Here is a 13238-nt window from a genome sequence, read left to right on the forward strand (position 1 = left end):
GACACCAAGTTTTATCATCTTCTTAATAGTAAAAATGAGTCTGGCTTATAAAATTAAATGACTCTGGGGCCAAGTTTAAGAGGCAGGAGTCCTTAGTTATTTTTATGTGTTTGGTTAGTGTGTTGTTTATTCATTCTAAAGAAAAAAGGATAGTTCCCAGTTTCTGATCTTCACCACACAAATTTGTGATCTCATTTAACCTCAAAGGTTTTCTTATGGCATCAGTGTGAAAAAAACAACTGGTTTGCAGATAATGTTTTATATACTTTTTTACCTCTTCTCTTTGCATAAGAGACTGGAATACTCTGGGAGTGGGTCATGCTTGATTTAAGAACAACATGTCAAGATCAAGGGTTAGGAAAGTACTATTGTGAGCACAGAGGAGTTATAGGTCAAGTTGTCCCACAAGGCTAATATGATATGAGTCAGACCACTGGGAGAAGACTACCCTATGAGACTTCTGGACAATGTTGGACAGCCCCAGGCAGCACTTTGACACCTCTGTTTCCAGATACCATAAGTTTGAGAAAGATCCTAGGAATGTGATGTTAGCGTCTATTAAATATTTAATAGGAAATGGAAACACATAGATCTGGACACATAGAAAGTGTTAAAGATTTCTGTTACAAGTCCTTAAAATGGCCCCAGGAGTTGAGGACCACCATTACTTTCATTTTAGAGATGGCAGCAATAGGTTTGGCTGCCACCAGTTGGTACATGGCAAAGCTGGATGCTAGTCTTCGTGCTTTTATTCTCCAAGTAGTACTCCACCAAGCAGCTAGTGACCTGAATAGTGACCACAGTGCATCAAAACATCAAACACTGGTGATGCTGTTAGGAGGAAGTAACCTGATAGAAGTTTTCTAACCAGAGACACCAATGTCTAGAGGAGAAAAGGGCAAAAATGCCATTAGGTAGGTGAATGATGAGCTCTGAGCACAAGATAAGGTCCTTGTTAGGGGATTTCAGAACACATTAGAGAGGACATAAATGGCACATGGGCACATGTATGAATTAGGATTAGACTTAAATGAAAGTACAAAAACCTTCAAAATACAATGGTGTAAGTCCAGGTAAGTAGTCCAAAGTTGATAGGGAGGCTTCATGACCCTCAGGAATCCAGAATGCTTTTTTTTCCTGGTTCTATCATCCTGGGCAGAGCTTCTGTCTCAGGGGATAAGTGGACGCATGAATCTCAATTGTGTATTGGCATGGCAACGTGCAAAAGGACAAAAAGAAAAGACGAAGTCATGTTCCCTCCCTTTCAGACACTTTAGAGAAGTTACACATGCAACTTTGCTTACATCACATAGACTAGGGTTTAGTTACATGGTTAAATCTAGCTTTAAGCCAAGTTATGAAATGTCGTATATATTCTGGGTCATCAAAGATCCAGTTAAAAATCTGAGGGAAATGGAAAAGAAACTGGATAAGAAAAAATAGAGGATTTCCATTCTGAAATACAAAATGTGCTCTTCCCCTCCTTAAGTTCAAGGCTAATGTTTCTGGCTCATGCTAAAAAAGTGATTTTGGGTTTCTCTGGGTTTTTCTCAAAAGAAAAATCCAGCAGCTGGAATGAAAAACAGAGTAAGTCTTGAAAGTACATCAAAGAAGACTTACACTGGCCTCAAATATTTAATTAATTTTTGTTTTTAAATATTTTTCTTATTTCCAATCTTTCCTTTGCAAAAAGCTTAAAAGTTTATTTTAGAGGTAAAACATATAATAGCATTCTATATTTTATAGTAAGTTAAATGAACTTAGAAGCAAGTTCTTCATCTTTTGTTTTATATTTCCCTATCTTTAAAGGGTACTAGGCAAAATGAATCATGCAGTTTTTCAGGACTTACTTACTTACTTGTTAAAAAACTGAATCATAGGTGATAAACCAGAATATTTTCTCAAAAATAAAAGGGGACATTTTTTAAACAAATGCTCAAAAATGGGTATGAATACAACATTGCTGAGAAGCACAATTATGGGAGAAAAATCTTATAGTTTTGAAAATTTTGTGTCAACTTTTGAATAAACGTTTGTTTGCCATGATTGGTTTCCCTTCCAAGCAACAGTCATGCAATTCTAACTCTAGGTTCCCACTGTCTTGAAATATTTTGCGATTTACCAGCTATTTTTCTCAAAGAAGTATATCCTGCATTTGCCATTATTTTTTCCAGATGCTCAAACATGAAACCATCATCTGTCCACACACTCTAACAGTTACTTTCTGTACCCACTGTTCAGTTATTTAACAAGGCTTCTACCAGTCCTTCTTGGTACTTTTGCTTTGTTTATCATATTCCTCTTCCAGTGGAGTCCATTTTAGAGAAACAAATGCTGTAGCTATAAAATTCTCTTCTTCTTCTACCATTAGTTTATTTTACCCAGCTTCATGCCCTGTATCCCTCCCATATCATTTCACGTGAGAAAAGTAAGTAGCTATAGGATTGAAACATCAGATTTTTCCAGTTATAGACAATGGCAGAACAAGGATTTTAGGGTGTAATATGAATTTCTTGGATGGATCTAAATTGACTACTCTAAAAATGAGACTAAAATGGCATTAGAGACTGAAAGAAAATTAAAGAGATTAAAGGATTAAATCCTCTATATGAGGCTGAAGGTCAAGAGACAGGAGAGTACAGAGATAAGAGGGATGAAAGTACAAGAAGAGAGATAGTAGATTGCGATGGTTAATTGATTGTGTAGCGAAATGCCTAACTAAATTTGGATCTGCATAGTTTTGGATATGGAAAATGAAAGTCCCATCCTGCATGTGGATGGCACCAATCTGTAGGTGCAGAGCTTGGATGGAATATAAAAGTATAGAGGGAAGTCAGGCTTGCTGCTGCTGCTGCTTGCTACTTCCTGCCTTCCTTGTCATGGACTATTTCTCCTTTGAAATACTCCTCTACCATGCCACTGTGCCTTGCAGCCAGCTAAAACCTCTACAAACTGTGAGCTAAATAAAACTTTCCTCCCTTAACTGGTGGGTGTTGGATATTTGGTTTCAGCAATGAGAAAAGTAAGTAAAACATTGATATTAATGAGGTGTAGGGCCTAAAGTGGTGCTAAAATAACAATGAATTGGGTGCTGAAGGTGACATTATGGTTTGTGCATAGATGTCCCCTGAAGTCACTTATGGTCATAGGTGGGCCTTTCCAGAGGTGCTAGATTTACAGTGTGTGATGCTAGGATTAAGTGTGTAATGCTGGGATTAAATGTGTGGTACAGGGATTAAAGGTGTGTGATTACTAAATTAATCTGCTCCTTGGTTTGGCATAGTTCTGGGTGTGGAAAATGGAAAGGCCCACCTTGGGTGTGGGTGACACCCCTCAAAGGGCAGGTAATCTAGAAGAGATAAAAGAGAGAGGCATTGCTAGATGTGACGTTGCACACTTGCAGCTCCAGCACGCAAGAGGGTGGGGCAGTAAGACTGCCACAAGTTTGAGGTCAATCCAGGCTACACAGTGAGTTGAAGACGAGCCTGAACTATACGGTGAGACTCTGTCTAAAAGATAGAGACAGAGGAGAGACAGAGGAGAGACAGAGAGAGACAGAGAGAAAGAAAAAAGGAAAAGCAGGTTGCTGCTGCTATGTTACTTCACTGCTTTGCTGTCTTCTGCCCTCCACTAATTTTTCCTGCTCTGTGATGACCCTCTTCCATGCTATCCCGTCTTGGAACCAGTCAATTATGAACTAAAATCTCTACAAACTGTGAGCTACAAAGTACCTTTACTCTTTTAACTTTGAGTCTTTGATATTTTGTCTTAGTAATAAAAAAAAGGACTAACACAGATGGCAATAACTCTGGGTAGTGGATGACAGTATTGGGAGGGGCATCTCCAAGGAGGAAGGACTTTCCTCAAGGGAAGTTGTTCCTGTTTGAGAAATTGAGCACCTTCTAAGCAAGATTTCTGGGAAAAGAAACAACATCCTGTTTCTTACAAGTCACAGCAGAAAATGGATATCACACTCATTTGTGGCAATTTGAAGAGAATATGACAAGTGGACTATTTTTCAAGTTGGGGGCAAATTAATGGGACACTACAAGTGATAGAGGAGCCCTAGCGAGGAACACAATGAGAGATAACAAATGCATTTCTGTGAAATGTCCTTTGTTTTCCTCTTATCTTTTTCAGATAAAAGACTCAAGGAATCTTCCTGCCTCTACCTCCCTAGTAGCTGGACTATAGATAGGCATGCTCCACTGCACCCAATTTACCAGGAGTTTTTCTCAAGCACTGAATAATTTTTTAGAGAAAGGAAGGCTTAGGTTTTAGCCAAAGAAGGCTGTTGACATTTCCTTAATTTTAAGCCTAATAAGGCCTTAAATCTGCAGTACTTGTAAAGTTTTTGTAACTCATTTTGATTTACACATTTTACTTTAAGGAAACAGTGGAAACCTCACTCCGGTCACAGCAGAGTTGAAACAATCATCCATCATGGAGCATTTTAACAGTGACCAGCAGTACTTCGCTGTGAGATTTTACTTCTAGGATAAAATAAAGTACAATATTCACATAAAAATGCATTTTGGTTCATAGGTAACTTTTTCTCATCTACTGAGATCAAGGGGTTTTTCATGAAAAATGCATAGAATCCTAGCCAAGGAACACATCAAACCCACTTTGTGTGCTTTAAGGTTTCCCTCTCCTCTGGCTGGGAAGAATGCACGTCAAGCCTAGACTTATACCAGGAGAATTCTGAAAGTTCTACATTGTTACTGAAAGTAGGTCCGCTGAATGGCACAGCAATAACTATACTTTTTTAAAAAATTCTGTCACCTTATACAAAAGATTTACTTTCTGTGGGTCTTATTTTCATTCTTTTATTTATTCACTCACCCATTCAAGAAAACTTATTTGACACTACTCAGACAATAATGGTTCAAAGCAAAAAACAAAATTAGCACCAAATGTTGCCATTAAGTGAAGCTGTAGATTAAAGATGTTGAACTGTGGGATGGCAAAAATCACTTCCAAGTTTAACTATTGAAAAGAACTTCATGAATGGATTGAGTTGGTAGAGTTCTTTATCATGCAAGCATCTCTGGGTTATGGTCTTGGACTGTCATCGAACAGGGAATGCGAGGAAATAGCAGTGATAAATTTGAGAGTGTTTTCATCTCTCCCCATAGGTTTTTTTTTTTTTTTTTGCTTTGAACCCTACCCCCTATTCTAACCATCATTTCATTTACTTGCTTGCTAAAGACTTGCTGCAAAAACGCCTCTTCCCAGCAAAGCAAAGGCCAAACACAGCTGACCCAAAGAAGTTTGAGTAATCAAGCAAAATTCTAGCTCTTGTTCCTGGAATGGCCTATCTTTCTGGATTGAGATTCTTAATATCACATCAGTTTTCATAAAGTGTTAACATATTTGTGAAGGGATGCAGTTCATCTGAAACTGTGTGCACAATTTAAAGAGTGTCACATGTAATTGCATCTGCTTCAAATTATGTTTTCCAAAAGACAAAAATACAATCCTGTGAGTCTAAAAATTCTCCTTACTGTTAGCCAAAAATGCATTTATTCTTGGATTCATAAAAAATGAAAGCCATGTGAAATATGTGGGGGGCATGCACTCTCATAAAAGATTGACCAAAGAGAAGAACAAGTTCAAACAAATCTTTAAAATCTTTTATTGAAAAGAGGAGAGAAGGTGGGGATGGAGTAGTTTGGTGTGTAACCAGGAAGAAGAACTCAGAAAGCCTTGCCCTTGGGACAAGAAGACATGTTTCTAGGACCAGGCTGCCCTCTATTCATCACCTTATCCCCAGAAAAACTCTGAGCACCTGTGGGCCAAGCCCCTATTTTTGCCCACTTTGAGGGAATGGGGAGAGCCAGAAGCAAGGATCCATCACAACTCAAACTCTTGGCGTTAATATCTGTGAAGTGATTCTTAAAGTATCTATGAGGAAACAGTTCAGATTTTTCCCCCTCCAATGTATACCAATAATTCTTATAAAAATATGAGTGAATTACTAACAAAGGAAGTAACATGACATATAAATAACCCTCCATTTAAAAAATTAGATTCAACAAACATAAATGTTATCTTTCAAACTTATAACCAGAACAAACATGAAAAAAAAAGAAAAACATTACATAAAATGTTTCCAGACATACTGATTCAATATCTGTACCAGTTTTGCATGGGTCAGCAGCTGTATGGAGCACTCTTTGAATGGCTCAAGTGCCTCCAACAGTGCAGATCTGAGAGGTTGGCAGCCCAGCTCCACCACTTGCCAGTGATATGCCATTGACCCCTTGAGCCTCTGAAGTCTCTTCTGTAAAGTGGAATGATATGTTTTTATAAGGGTAGAGAGGTGAAGTACTAGAAGGTAGAATTCAAATAAATGTTAGCAATAACTACCATTCTCGTTACTATTAGTTTTCTATTGTTTTTGTAAATGTGTACCACAAATTAGTGGTTTCACACAAATTTCTCTTACCAATTCTGTACATCAGAAGTTCAATATGAGTTTAATATAGTTAAAGCAAGACAGCATTCCTCTTGAAAGCTCTGAGGGATAAATCCCTCTTCTCTTTTTCTTCCATATAGAGACTGCCTTGTTTCCATGGTATTTTAGTTACTTTTCTCATTGCTGAGATACAATACCTGACACCCAAAGATGAAAGGTTTATTTTCAGCTCAATTTTTAGAGGATCAATCCATGATTGGCTGGGTCCAAGGGAGGTTGGCATGGCAGACAGAGAGCAGCAGAAAGTCTGTTTTCTCTCTTTCTCCTTTTATATCCCATCCAGGTTATAAGCCTATTGATTGGTGCCACCCACACCCAGGGGGGGCTTATTTTATCTGCACTCAAAACTACGTTGAACCCATTAAGTGATCACACATCCTTAATCCCAGTATCGTACAACCTAGACCCAGTCACCTGAGGAAAACTCTACCCATGGGTGTATGGGGCTGTGAAGAGGCATCTCTGTATAGAAGCTATAACACTTGGTTTGTGGCCCTTTTCCCCATCTTTAAGTTAGCAGCAACATAGTATCTTCATGTCTCTCTTTACTTTGACCTCCTAATCTACCCACTTCTTCTACTTTAAAAGATGCTATGGGAGACAACTCCAGTGACTCCCTTTGAATGCAAAACAATTGCTGTGACTCTGATTTCTTGGAGACTCATTTCCTTATACTGATATGTAAAAGGCTGGCTAGGGTATTTCCTTCTCTCTTCAATTGGCTCTGAACATTGCAAATAAGGCTAGCTGAGGTGGACAATCCTGTTTCCTCACATGGTGCTCTCCACAATACAGGATTGAGCACTCGAGAATGTCAACTGGGTAGGAGCCTCAAGATAGAGGCTATGGCTCCCCAGGGTGCAAGAGCTGGCATATCAGAAACCAAAGTGATAGCCCCCCAAAACTTGATTCCACTGCTACCTTAATTGGGTTATGTAAACTGGTCCTTCTGCATATCTTTATCTCTGCAAATTACAGAGATGCCATTCTTGCACCTGGCCAGCCAGCTCAAGTTACTCAGTAATCCCAGACATCCTCACTATCACTCATCCCTGAGCCACCCCGCTTCCTATACAAGATAATAAATGCTGGGAGGGGCCTAGGATCCAGACCTTTGTCTTCACATCCTCACAAGGATTGGACTTAGGACCCCTTGGCTGCCCTCAACCTGGAACATGTCTTGGTGTCTTTACTCTCGCGTGGGTTGGATTGGTGATGGTAGATTGGAATTAACTTACTAGGATTCTAATAATGTCTCAATGGGATTATAAATATAACTTTTTGAATTGTGAGGAAAACTAGAAAGAGGATTACAATATTTGGATGACTGAACTCGATATTTGGGTTTACAATAGATGCTTGTGATTACATCAGGGCCCACCTCTATAATTCAGAATAATTCTCCCCTTTTAAGGTCAGTTAATTAACAACCTTAATTCCACTGTAGACTTAACTTTCTGTTGCCATAAGTATATCATATTCATATTGGACATATTCAAATTTCTGAGGATTAACATGCTGAGATCATTAGGAGAAAGGGTTAGTTATTAATAAGCTCACCCATCATTCAATGTTATTCATTCAACAGATGTTTTCTGAAGCACTCACCCCATGCAAGGTATGATGCTTTATTTGAGAATATAACCAGGTAGAAGGAGAAGATGACCTTGAGTTTGTATTGTAGTGAAACTTAAATTACAAATATTGACATGTACTAAATGAGAGAGGAATTGAGTATTATAAGTGCATTCACTGGGAGTCTTGATGTCAACTGAGGGGAAAATATTTACTATATATCTATATATTGTACTCTCTGTCATTTTTTGTATGTTAAAAATAAACATAATTCAATGAAAAGTATAACAATTTTTTCAAACCAGCTATATGAGAAAAACTTGGGAAGACTGTTAAGACAATCAAAATCTCAGAATGGAAGGTTATGAAATTTGTATTTTATATACACACATTTATATTTTATATTTTCAAGTCCTTACCTCCCCTTATACAGACAAGGATTTGCTTCCACATTACAATCTGAGGGTCATCATTCCCATGCATATTTTCCAAACTTGCCTGATCAAGAGAATAACAGAACCACAGGCTAGGTGCCCTCTGCCAGACCTACTGAACAAGATTCTTTGGCAGAAGGACCTAGGACTCTGTATTTAGAGCCATTTAAAAATTTATGATGAGACAAGTTTACTAAACACAATAATAAAAAATGAACCAATGAGAATCACAAAGTTTAGCTTCTAATCTCAAGTCTTCTCAATTAGGAAATTCTCCAAATTTAAGAATCCACCAGGGGCTCTTAAAATGAGGGTCTTCTGAAAGACACTTGTCAGTGTGTGAAGACATCTGAGATTGTTATAACTGTGGGCAAGCAGAGGAGGTGATACTGGAATCTAGTGAGTAAAATCCAGGAAGCGGTCAAATATTTTACAATGTACAAATCTATCCCTTATAGCAAAAGATTATCCAGCCCAAAATGACAGCAGCAGAGAGGCTGAAAAACTTTATTAAAGTGACAGTTACTCTATATTGATGAAAAAAATATTAAGGATGAGGATAAAAGAGAGAAAAGGATAAGAAGCCAAGTTAGAGTGAGACATCAGGGCAAGTGTGTGAAGGAGGCACTGAACTTCCACCCATCGCAGTATTCTGATGAAGGGAATGGGAGATGGTGTATCCATACCCCTGTGTATGTCAATCATTGGTGTGTTAGTTTCCTTGTTTCGGGGACAAAATGATCCACACCTACATCTAAAAGATGGAGAAGTTTACTTTGGCTTACAGAAATTCCAGTCCTACATGGTTGAGAGGATCCAGGCAGAAGTTGTATGGTAGAAGGCCCAGGACAGAAAAAATCTGCTTACTTCATGGTAGACAGGAAGCAGAAAGCATGAAGAGAGGAGCCAGGAAGGAAACACCCTTCCATGCCACATCGCCCATATCCATCTTTTCTCACCAGAATCCAACTCATAATAGCAAGTCAGCAATATCCCTCTCCCCATATTCTAATGCCCTTCCAAGAAGCCCTACCTATAAGGGCATAAGGATCTTGTGTGACATCTAGATATACACCAGAGCATTCCATGCCAACCCCAAAAGACATAGGTACATCTCTATGTCAAATGCATTTAGTATATATTTAAGAGTTAACCAAGTCTTCACAGTTTCAGCATTGTTGAAAAGTTCAAGTCTAAATTTTCCTTTGAGACTCAAAGCAGACTTTATCTGTGAGCTTCTATACAAATAAAAAATAAAGTTAAATACTACTAACATACATTGGCATGTAATAAATATTCCCAATCCAAAAGGGAGAAATAAGGGGATGAAAATCAATGGGACCAGAGCAAGACCAAAGACTGATGCCCAGCAGGGAAAACATTAAATTCCATAGTTCCATGTCAAGCACCCAGAGCAAGCAGTGGTAAAAGATGTCAATCTGAAAGACTTAGACACCCTTACCCCTGTGGCATTACTAGTGGTTCATGATCTCTCTTGGACTGGGTTTGCACAATTATTGCAGCTTTCCTTGGATGACCCTTACTCCTGGTTTCTCCAGGTTTCTGAGACCTTTGCAACTTCACACACCTGCCTTCTTGGGCACAGTTACTGGCTTCCCAGGCCTTGTTTTGAAATCTGAGTGGGAGCCTTTTTGGCCTCACAATCTCTGCAGTATGCACTCCATAAACCAGCACCACATAGATGACAATACTATCTACCTCCAGCTTGAGCAGTACCCAGTACATGATCAATAAGTAGATAAACTTTCTCCTGGAGCACAGCATGCATTGCCTGCAGTCTAACTGCCAGTGAAGTTTTTGTTCCTAACTGAAACCTCCTGAGCCTGGTCTTTACCATCTACATTTTTATCAGTATTTTACTCTTTTGAACTCCAACATGAATCTTCCATCAAGTTCAGTTTAAGAGAATTTTAGGGTTGCTTCTCCAGACTGCTTTGCCAAACTTTAACTCCTCCCAAGAACCAGTTTCAAAGCTTTTGGAATCACATGATTAGGTAGTTACAGCAAAATTTTTTTGTCCATTTTTCTGGTACCAAACTCTCTGTCTTTGTCTCTTTCTTCATCATTGGGTAAAAGTATACAATATCTGCAATCTAAAGAAGCATAGGTTTATTTTGTCTCCCAGAAGTTTCAGTCTTGGCATGGTCAGTACAGTGGAAGGCCCTGAATGGATAAAAGCTGATCACTTCGTGGTGGACAAGAAGCAGGGAACCAAGGAGAGAGATGTACCCATATAGGTCACACTCCCAGGGAACTGCCTCTTCCCACCAGGCCTTACCCTCTAAGAACAAGTCAGCTATACTGTCCCTATAATCTAATAACTTCCCTAAAGCCCCACATATGACTTCATTAGGCTCTTGGGGTACATGAAGATATCAACCATGATAATTGATTACACTGGCTTCATTTCCATTATCCATGTACAGACAAAGCACCCACAATTAAAACTGTGGCAACCACATGAGGACTGCGCTCATCCAAGTCTCCAGGTACAGTCTATTAGAGTGAAATAGCACAGAAAGCCTGTGAGAGAAAAATGAGGTTCCCTGAGTAGAGTACCATCAGGGTCATTCACACTTAGAGCAGTAATTTTCAAATTTCTTTTTTTACTACAAGTCTTTGCTTCAATCTGTTTTCTGTTGCTATAATTGTACCACATGAACTGGGTAAGAATAAAGCTGTCCTCATTCTTGGCTCTCATCTGAAAGCTGGGAGGTCCAAGATTGAGGGATTATTCTGTAAGAGCTTCTTGATACATTACAGTATGGTGAAGGTTATTTCATGGTGAGACAGAGCAGGCAAAACAGAGAGCTTGTTTTTATAACAAAGCCATTGCTAGGATAACCCATGAGTGCACTAAATAATTTATCTGTTATTGAGTCAATTCACTCCTGAAGGCAGACTCAATCACTTCCCAAAGGTCCCACATTTCAAACACTGTACCTGACCTTTGGATTAAACTTCCAATATATGAAATTTGGAGTACACATTTAAGGCATAACATTCTGCCCTCAGCCTTCAAAATTCATACATTTTTACATGCAAAATACATACATTCTACCTCAATATTTCTAAAGCTGGCCATTTTACCAGAGCCTACAATCAAGTGGGACTGTAAAGGAGCAGCAGCCGTTTCCCACTCTGGATGGTCCAGTCCGAGGGGTGATTCAGCTGTTGGTCCTCAAGCCAAGATTTATCTACTTAGCCCTGAGGATCTCTTGGCCAATATGAGTGATGTAGAAGAGAACAACTTTGAGGCAGAGACTCATTCTTGTCTCAAAATCTCCAGCCTAGACTCCTACTGGTATAAAATAGGAGAGCAGGTCACAATCTTGTAGTTCATTAAGGATTTTCAAACATCCTGAATCCCATTCTCAATCAATCAAAAACCAAATCCCAGTTGTTTTAGTTACTTTTGTTTTTGCTGAGACAAAATTACTGGCACCCAAAGTTAAAGGAATAAAGGTTTATTTAGCTCACAGTTTGTAGAGGTTTCAGTTCATAATTGTCTGGTTCCAAGGCAGGGTAGCACATGACAGAGGCACAATAGTTCATGGTGACAGAGGACAGCAAAAGCAATGACAGAGAGTGAGACAAGCCTCTTTCTGTCCTTTATATTGTATCCAGTCTACTGGGATTAGGGCTGTGCTGATCTAATCAGTGCACTGATCTAGAAATCACCCACCCTTAACTCTAGCACTCTTAATTCTGACATTGCACTACAAATCAATCACACACTCCAGATTCGGCCACCTTCCAAAAAAGCCCTGTGACCACATGAGGCTTTGGGGTGACATCTAGACACAATCCATAACACCAGTTAAAGTCAAGGGGACATTATCATAAGTGTTACTCTCCATTCAGATTCCACTCTCGCTCTCGTAAAACATGATGTCAAAGTAGGTCATACACACCAGAATCCTGGTAGTGAAGGAGCCAAAGTCACTCTCCCAAGACTAACTGGAGAACACATACAGGCAGCAGGGCAAATCCAGGTCCCAACACTCATCTTGGAGTGTTTGGCCTCAGTTTGTACACAACAGAAAGAGATCTTCATGACGTACTTTCTCAGTACAGACCACTGAGTGGTTGTCAGTGTGGTTTATGATCAGCAAAGGCTTTGGAAGATTTGCTTCTATGTATTTTGAGAAAAGAGATGACTCAAAGGAGTTCATGGAAAGGACAAATGGGAGAGAGATGGATGACAAAATTCATGTGGATTATTCTATCACCATTGTCTGTAGCTTCTGAAACTAAGTAATTATCAGTTTCTAAATACATAGACTAGACAGTCCCTTCCATAGGAGAGAAACAGGCAAAAAAGAAAGCAGTAGCAGGCCTCAGGTAATTACGTAACCCAACAAGGAAATCTGTTTTAAGTTTCCAGAATCATTTTCCTTGACTCCATGTCTTAGTTCCTGGACACACTGATTCAGGGATTGAGCTCCTAAAACCTCAGGCAGCCTTGTGTGTATGGCTTTCCTGGGTTCAGTCTATACTTTGGTTCTCACAGGTTGAAATCTGGGTCCACAATTATCCTCAGCTGAGATTTCACACTGGTGTTCTACATTCTGAGTCTTGACAACAGCCCTGCCCCTGTGGCTCCTCTAGGCATTGCTTAGCAGGAGTGCTCTGCAATGGCTCCATTCTTGAAACCATTCTCTGCCTGGATCCCTAGGTTGTCCAACATATCCTGAATTCTAAGTGGAGGGCTCCATGAGTCTTGC

General features: G+C 39.3%; 1 pseudogene; it reads left to right on the forward strand.

Annotated features, from left to right (window-relative positions):
- Nucleotides 1–11738: 11738 nt before the first annotated feature.
- Nucleotides 11739–12762, forward strand: LOC100728427 (transformer-2 protein homolog alpha-like; annotated as a pseudogene).
- The last annotated feature ends 476 nt before the right edge of the window (nucleotides 12763–13238 follow it).

The sequence above is a fragment of the Cavia porcellus genome, unplaced genomic scaffold, assembly GCF_034190915.1.
Source record: "Cavia porcellus strain 051 isolate PalLab524CR breed Dunkin Hartley unplaced genomic scaffold, mCavPor4.1 scaffold_11, whole genome shotgun sequence".
NCBI classification, from domain to species: Eukaryota; Metazoa; Chordata; class Mammalia; order Rodentia; family Caviidae; genus Cavia; species Cavia porcellus.